The 8,419-nt window shown below is 38.5% G+C and overlaps 1 pseudogene across 1 annotated transcript; it reads right to left on the bottom strand.

The window, feature by feature from the left end:
- Positions 1–816: 816 nt before the first annotated feature.
- On the bottom strand, positions 817–4,683 carry LOC145894369 (fibrinogen-like protein 1; annotated as a pseudogene). Its single transcript, XR_014401552.1, has 10 exons — positions 4,553–4,683; positions 4,304–4,429; positions 4,100–4,249; positions 2,745–2,874; positions 2,577–2,680; positions 2,156–2,241; positions 1,924–2,020; positions 1,701–1,806; positions 1,373–1,531; positions 817–1,216 (listed from the first exon to the last, which is right to left on the bottom strand). The product of XR_014401552.1 is annotated as a fibrinogen-like protein 1 (transcript).
- Positions 4,684–8,419: the final 3,736 nt, after the last annotated feature.

Genomic DNA, 8,419 nt, shown 5'->3' with positions numbered 1-8,419 from the left:
AGATCCGTGAGATAAAGGTAAAGTCATAGAAACTAGTTACACGGATTACCGACAACAGAGTTAACGTTCTCAAACATCCGCCTCATGTCCCTATTTTAAAACCACAACCTTAGGTCCGCTGCCATGGCTTTAGTTTTCAGTTCAAGCCTAGCCAAGCCTAATACTTTCATCTTAAAGCAGTTTTCGCTTGTACAGACCGCAGAAATGTCATGACAATTTAAGCAGACACAACCAACGACGCGTGACGAAAGAAGGGAAAAAAGAACCAGACGCAAGTTGCGCAACCTGAATTCGTCGAAGGGGAATTGAACGGTTTAAAAATAAATAATGTGTTCTTCTAGGTAACTTTTATATATATTTTTTTACAACTCAGGGATTTGAAACCCAGGATATCCAGGACACGAATCTTTTTTTCTTTTTGTAAGTGTCGCGCGCTCGACCGATGTTGCCAATCACCCGCTCTTTTAGGTCGTTACGCAATCGCTTGAAAAATGGCGACATGTAAGGGGCGATAAAGGGGGATGTTGTCGAGGGTATCTTTATCAAGTGTGGTTATTGGTTACTAGAAGGTGCCACATAATAGTAGCTGATAGTAACTTGACATTGTAGTAACGAGGTGACTGCCAATATCTCATCTAATGATTTTGTTTTTTTTAATCAGAGTTGTATCTGGTATAAATCACAGAAAAACACAAGAAGTCACATGTTACATTGTACTTACATTTACCGACCAAATATCGACCACAGAGCAAGAAAAACATTCACTTGTGAAGTCTTATTACGTTACCACCTAGTGGTTATGTTGGTAATTGGGTCGAATGATTTCTAAAAGGTGTAACATTCACTTAACAATTCGCAACGGACAACGGGGTTTTAATCAACGTTGCGTGTACTTCAGAAAAATACAAAGCACACGTCCACGTAAACGCACAGCAAAAATACAAACAAAAAGCTAAATTATTATGTGCGAATATTGTCTGCCAATATTTTTCGTTGATCAGGAAGTCTTTTTCTTCGATTCTCTTGTTCTCGTCATCCACAGCGAAATTTCAGCTCTGTGTTCTTTAGTGGTGCACGACCGTGGAACGTGTGCCAGTGCGCATAAGGCCCGTCTCCTCCAGAATTTATCTCCGTCCAAAACCCATTTAAAACAGCATGGCTACAACCTCTGAACCACCACCCTCCTTGCTTGCGTTCAAAACTCGCACAAAAAACACTGCAAATTATTAATTTATTATTATTGCTATTCAGAAGTAATTTTCCAATACAAATGGTATTGCAAAACATTAAACTGCAAATCAATAAACAAAAAATCCTTTATTTGTAATTTTTAATGGGAATGCAAATTCTATAATTGTATTGCTGTGCTTACGCGTCTTTTTGGTCATTATTTTGATTTTGAGTGCTGAACTGCATGCCGTTTGCCACGAGATAATTAAATTCAGGCGGGTTAATACTGTCGCCAATAGTTCCACTGTATCCGTCAACACAAACTTTGTATTTGTCGCTCTCTCCGTTTACATGGAAGTTACTGCAAAGTATTTCATCAAATAAGTCTAAGCAATCAACAGGCCTACTATCCATAACCCACAAATTCACGTATAACCGTATTATAATTTAACATCATCAATGGTTTTTAAAGTAAGACTGAGATTCGTTTCTATTAATTTCTCCTAAATTCATATTGTTTTTTTTTTTACCTGTATTCGGCATATCCAGAATTTCCGTTGAAATCTCCAATTTCGACACGAATGCGACATTGAGTACAGGTGAAACTTCTAACAATTTGGTGAACATGCTCAAGACCTAAACGATCAAGAAAACAAATATTTGGTTACTGATAGTAGTAAATGGTAAGAATTACGTTTGGTGATAAACATAGCTTAGATATTGACAAATCAAAACTATTTTAAATTAACTCACCCCACCAAAACTCTCCATCCAAACATCCAAACCCGTTCTTGTATTCGATCCAGTTTTGTTGAAAGTCAACGCTTCCATCAAAGCGACGTTGAAATACCTTTTTATCGGAAATAACATACGTAAATGCCAATCATTTTTCGGAAGGTTTACCAAACCAGTTGTATTGAATTGAATACAATTAGTTTTATGGACTAGAAAATAAGCACAGCAATATCTAGTCTCCCGTACATACCGTCCATCCGTTATTACAGATAACTTGTAACCCCGATTTGTAGGAATACAACCCGCTCAAATTTCCGTTCCAACACTCAGTAAATTCTAAACATTTTTGTGGTTACATAGGTGTGGAATCACCTTAGCTGTGGTCAACTGCCGTAGATTTACTTATGCGTAACCAAAATAGTTGTTTTGAGAAATTAGGATTCAAAACAGGTTCGTTGAAAAGAAGTTATACAAAAAATGAAAGCTGTGCAATCAACATTGCCCTGTTTTTGGGCTGTGAAGTCATTTACTGCACTGTTTCTTTTGCTACTAAAGTTCCCAAAATCTTAATCAAATCCATTAATAAAGTAATCAGTTTTTTTCTTTGAATGAAACGTTAACCAAACTGGGTAAAGAAAAAACAGTTTTGTTTACCACGAAAGATTGCCCACCTAATTCACAGAACTTTCCATAATATCCTGGTGGACAAATGCATGCGTAATCACCAACCAGTTCCATGCATGTGCTGCCAGTGGTGCAGTTGTTGCCAGGGCAGCTAAGTCCTTTAACTATAATAATATATAGTACTTAAGTTATAAGTTCAATTTGACAGTAACAACTGTTACGTGCTTTTAAAAGTGAAAGCTGCATCTGAAGAAGAAGCAGATTTGCTTGTGAGACTGTTTTTGGTGGAACCAGTATATGAAGGCTGACCCTTTTGTATGAAAAACTTCAAAACCCCTCCTTTAACTAAAATAAAAAGCAATTTAAAAATAAAAAAATATAAAATAAAAAAACAAAATATGATTTCGGAATACAATTTTGCTTTTAATTTCTTGTTTCAAGCACCAACACATAGACTTATCAAAAAGTGGCCGCAGCGCAATTTGTTTTTGCAGAACATAAACGTTTAAGAAACCAAGTCATGGACAAGCATGCAACATGTGCGGGATCATGTTTCCTCAACATTCGGAAAACAAAGTTCCTATTGCTTTCCCCTTCCACCTCAAGCACTAGCGATTTCACCATCACCATCGGACATGAAAAACTTTTGCGATCAGATATTATCAAGTACCTCGGTGTATACATTGATGACAAACTAACCTGGACAACTCACATTCATTATTTGGAAAAGAAATTGTCACAAGCAAGCGGCACTTTTTTTTGGTTGCGAAAATATCTTGACGTTAAAACGTTGCGAAACGTTTACTATTCATTTGTATATTCCCATATTCAGTACGCTTTCGGTGCTTGGGGTGGAGGATCGGCACTCTCACTGAAAAATCTCAACACTGTTCATAATAACATACTCCGTTCCATAACCTTTAGTTCCTTTCAAAGCCACGTCACGCCATTATACATGAAATTAGATGTCATAAAAGTTAGAGACATTTACAAACTCGAACTGGCCAAAGCAATGCACGATTTCCATACCGGCAATCTACCGACCTCCTACAACTCCTTATTTTCGTTAGTAGACACAGTGCACGATCATTTCACAAGAAATGCATCGAAAAAGAACCTATTTCACCCTAGGGTTAACACCACCTTCGGCTTACGCATGCTAAAATTTAGGGGTCCACAGATAGGGGAGGAAATAAACCCTTCCATTAGATCGCTCTACCGTCCATGATTTAAAAAAACCGCCTATCTTGCACAGCTCAGTATTAAGATAATTTCTATCCACCCTGTTAGCAGTCCGTTTTTCTTTTTTTCTTCGTAGTCCTCTTGTCGTTTATTGCGTTTTTCCTTTTCTTTCTTTCTGGTGTTTTCTTGTGTTTTTATTTATACTCCACTGTACACTCTACGCCTAAATGAACAATTTACTGCCGTAGGATACGTTGTTGTTTCAGACCTAGGAGCGCTGCTCGCCAACATCACAACGTGCGATTGACCATCAGCAAGACCTACGATGATTCAACAAGCGCAACCTCCATTTCAGCGCCATATCCAACATGCAGGAAATGGTTCAGACCTGTTATTAGTCCAGCGTGTATGGCAGCACTGCACACAGACGAATGACTGCTGTAGATGTCTGAACCAAACACGGTATCCTTTCCACAACCGGAAGGACATTCGACTTCCGTGATCTCTTGAGATGAGTATCCTTGTGTGGCACATGTCACTGCCACACAAAACATGTCTTGTAAAGTAATACGCAATCAAACACTATAATTACTTTCAAACGAATACGTGTCTCCACTTGCAGAACATGATTGACTCTTTACTCCGTTCCTCATCCCACCACTGTAGAAATTGTTTTCTTGACTCGGACTTCGATAAACAGTAACCGGTCCCCCGTCGTCTGTTGCAGAAATATAAAATCTTAACACTTTGCAAAAAAATAATTACCGGGTTATGTTTAGGGTGTTTTGATCAATTTAACTTGGAGAAATAGAATAAAGAGTTTTATTATAATCAATGTCACCTGCAATCCATTGATCTTGCATTGCTGCCAAGCAAATAGGTCCCCTGGTGTAAACCCTATTTCCACACAATGATGATTGTTTCCTCAAACAACCGGCAGGACACAACACGACCGTGATCGAGTGTACGAGATCGGAGAACTGTGTGTCGCATGTTACTGAAAGTGGTTTCGAATTATTAAAAACCTCTCATCAGTAAACGCGGAGGGCGTTTTTACATACATACAGACAGACAGACATAATTTATTCTTCCTTCACAAGCATTAGAATTTATTTAAAGAAATTATTCCAAATAAATGACCCTCGTTGTAAAACAAATAAACGTTCGAACAGTAAAGTGTCGTCATAACAGTAAACGACCGACATACAAGTGTGCGTATTGACACAAAGTACTTCATTAAATCTTACCTTTTAAATGCTGGCCTGCAAGACCACGTGCAAAATGCGTGAGCAGAAATGCTGCAATGACCTTCTTTATCATTGCGGGGAAGTGTTACCCAATACTTTACAGGACGAAGAAATTGACGTTGTGTGACATGAGTAAATACGATTTTCCTACGTTTTGAAATCCTTCATCAAAACTGTCGTTTAAACAGTGTGTGTATGCACAAATATTCCCGAGAAACACGAAACGTGAAACAGGTACAATACGTATGAACAATTCACAGAACATTGGCATCATTTTGATATGTTTAGGAGAAAAGACAGTCACATACATCAGTGATGGACTGGACGGTAGATTTCGAAATTACAACTTGAAACTTAATTTTTAGAAAACAACAACATGTACACCAAGGTATAGCGGGTATACCTTTTCTGGACGTAGAACGCGTCTTTTCCACCTTTTCTAGACCTGGTATTAAAACATTGAATCTCTTCAAATCTACCATGTTAAATCGTTGTTATCAATGCGCGTATTCCCATCAGCCACCAACAACCACCAACGGACACAAAAAAGACTTCGAATGTAATTCGGACTTCCATAACACTCTAGAGAAGCTGAAGTCCAAAGACTTGTGATCGCACTTCCCAGATAACGTGGATAGCGACATAACCAACCCAGCTAGGGACTGAAAAGACAGTTTATACCTCGCATTATGCGCAATCCTCACAAGAGTTGGACGACGTTTCGTGAACGCAAAGAAACTAGCAGAAAAAGTTAAAACCCTGAATCCACACACCATGATTGTTTATAATCGTCCACCCACTCACTCCCGCTTACGCACAAGGCACGGTGTAATGCACTGTGTAGAAGAAAAATCCAGCTTATTCACGTTCTTGCGCACATCGTGCTGTTTGCAAAAACTATGGGGAACCACGATTTTGCAACACAGCATTGTGACCCCTGTCCACAATTTAACTGTACCTATGTAATTTACAGTTTTTAATGAATTTCGGTCAAAACACCGAAACTTTTTAGTTTTATCGCGTCACTACGCGGCTTTCTCTTGTGTGACAATAGCCTTTGTTTCATGGTCGCAACTCGCGGACGTAAAGGCGGAATATTGAACTTGCCGTCTCACTTACTGCACAGCCGAGATTTAAATATAACCTCCATAAATTCGATGGTAAGACATAGTTGCTCCTATAAGCAGTGATCGCACAAGCATCATCTAACAGCAAGCTAATGATGAAAAAGTACTAGGCAGAAATCAGACGGCTTTGGCTTCCTTCATACGTATATTCTTCGTTGTCTTTTTTCCGATTAAAAATACACGTTTATTGCTTCAAGCTATGGAAACACAATCAATTGTCAGCAACATAAGATGACGCGTCGTCGAATTTCCTCGTATCGAATATCACAGTATAGATCATGATGACAAAATACAACTGGCAAAAACAGCCAACGCAGCGGAAGTAGTGTACGCTTTAACACTGTCTGGTGCATCTACCACGTCATATTAGAGAACAGTTCCCAGCATTATGGTTTTATTTTTTTACGCGTAATTGCTATTTCCCGACATCAACATGTCACAATTAGCTACGTGCAATTCCCAGACTCACGTCAATTCGTTTAGAAAAAACGAACACTCATCATTTATACTAACTAACCATAAGTAGCCCTCTGTCTACCTCAAGACATTCGACACCAACCTTGTCGTAACCTTTAACACCAACGTCATTTTTAAAGTAGTCTTCCTTTTCCCCGAACCCGATTAACTGCACTCTCTCTGACTATATATTCTGTTCAGTTTATCAAGTGACCCTCTGGTCAGACGCAGAGAAACTGTCAAAATATCTTTATGCAAGATTTGGTGCGCCGCTGTGGGTTTCGACTGATCGCGGTAGTCAGTTTACATCTGAAGCATTTAATCAGATTTGTGTGGAATTTGGTATAAAATTACAGAAAACCACGACTAACCATCCTGAGGGGAATGGTTTTATTGAAGTACAACATAAGCATTTAAATCTGCTCTCAAAGCTCATAATTAACCAAACAATTGGAACGCATAATTAGGTCTTGTACTTTTGGGTTTACGCGGTGTTTTTAAGCCAGACATAGGTGCATGTGGTGTTGAATTAGTCTATGGCCAAACCATGAGATTACCTAGTGAATTTTTAGATGAAATTGTACCAGAAACATCTGTATCCAATAATTAAAAACAATTAAACAAACTTGCTATACTTGAAGAGTGCAGTTCAATGTCACAAGACTAATACAACTTGTTGTTCAATTCATAGTTATGTGAAGGAAACTATGTGGATCCGTCGGTTTTACAGGAACGACACAAAATTTTTCGCGACCTGAAACTGACAATCTGGTGACCCAAAATTGGGCCGCGACTCATCATTTGCGAACTCATGCCCTGGTGTGTAAATAAGTTTATCGATTTTCTCAAACAAGTAGTTTTAAATTCCAATCAACTTGTGTGTTGCTTCACATAAATAAAGTGTATTGTGTTTGCAACGAATTCATAATCACAAGATCTAATGTTTTACATAGTGGGTATATTATTTTTCACTGGCGCCAAGCACGTTGTTGTGTTGTGTGTTATTTCCAGTATATCGTCTCTGCTGGCGCTGGACTAAGTCTGATGGAGCAATACCAAACTTGTTTTGCCTTCAATGTATGTTTTTCGAATCTCTGTTTCACATGCCTGCATCGCTCGGTTATGTCCTCTCTGATTGTCGTTCGCTTTGCAAGTGCTGTGCCTGGCATTCTATTGTTTGGGTTGCCACGTAAACTGCTTATGTGGAAATGATTGTAGTTAGCATTACTGGCCTCATGTTGGCACTTGGTAAGAATAAGTGTATATATTATTTACAAGATTGATGTTTCTCAAAACCAGTAGAAAGGATCATTTTCAGCCCAAAGGTATTTTTTTTCCTTTGAGGGTCAAGGACAATTAAACTATAAAGTGAGATTCACTGGGGAACTCTACGACTAACAATAGAGGTTCTGGACCACCTACGGTTATCGCTTTAACAACATAACATTTGTGTCGAAGTTCCTGCCTTTCAGGCGAATGTGTGAATATGAAAATTAAAACAATTATTGTCTGTCAATATTTGAGGGTGATCAGGAAGTCTTTTTCTTTGCTTCACCTATTCTCGTTATCCACAGCGGAATTTCAGCTCTGTGTTCTTTAGTGATGCACGACCGTGGAACGACTTCCAGTGCGCATCAGGCCCGTGATCTTCAGAATATACCTCCGTCCACAACCCATTTAAAAAAGCCCAGCTACAACCTCTAAACCACCACCCTCCTTGCTTGCGGTTAGAGCTTGCACAAAATACACTGAAAATTAATATCATTGAAACTAAATATAATGTTGTCTTTGCATGTATTTCCAATCATTACATATGTAATTTATTTTGTTGTTTATTTTATTTTATTCGTTTGTTTTAATCGAAAATCGGATGTCGTT

This window comes from Ascidia mentula, chromosome 3 (assembly GCF_947561715.1).
Source record: "Ascidia mentula chromosome 3, kaAscMent1.1, whole genome shotgun sequence".
In the NCBI taxonomy this organism is placed as follows: Eukaryota; Metazoa; Chordata; class Ascidiacea; order Phlebobranchia; family Ascidiidae; genus Ascidia; species Ascidia mentula.
Note: the sequence above shows the minus strand (reverse complement) of the source record. Positions and strands in the feature narration are given on the sequence as shown.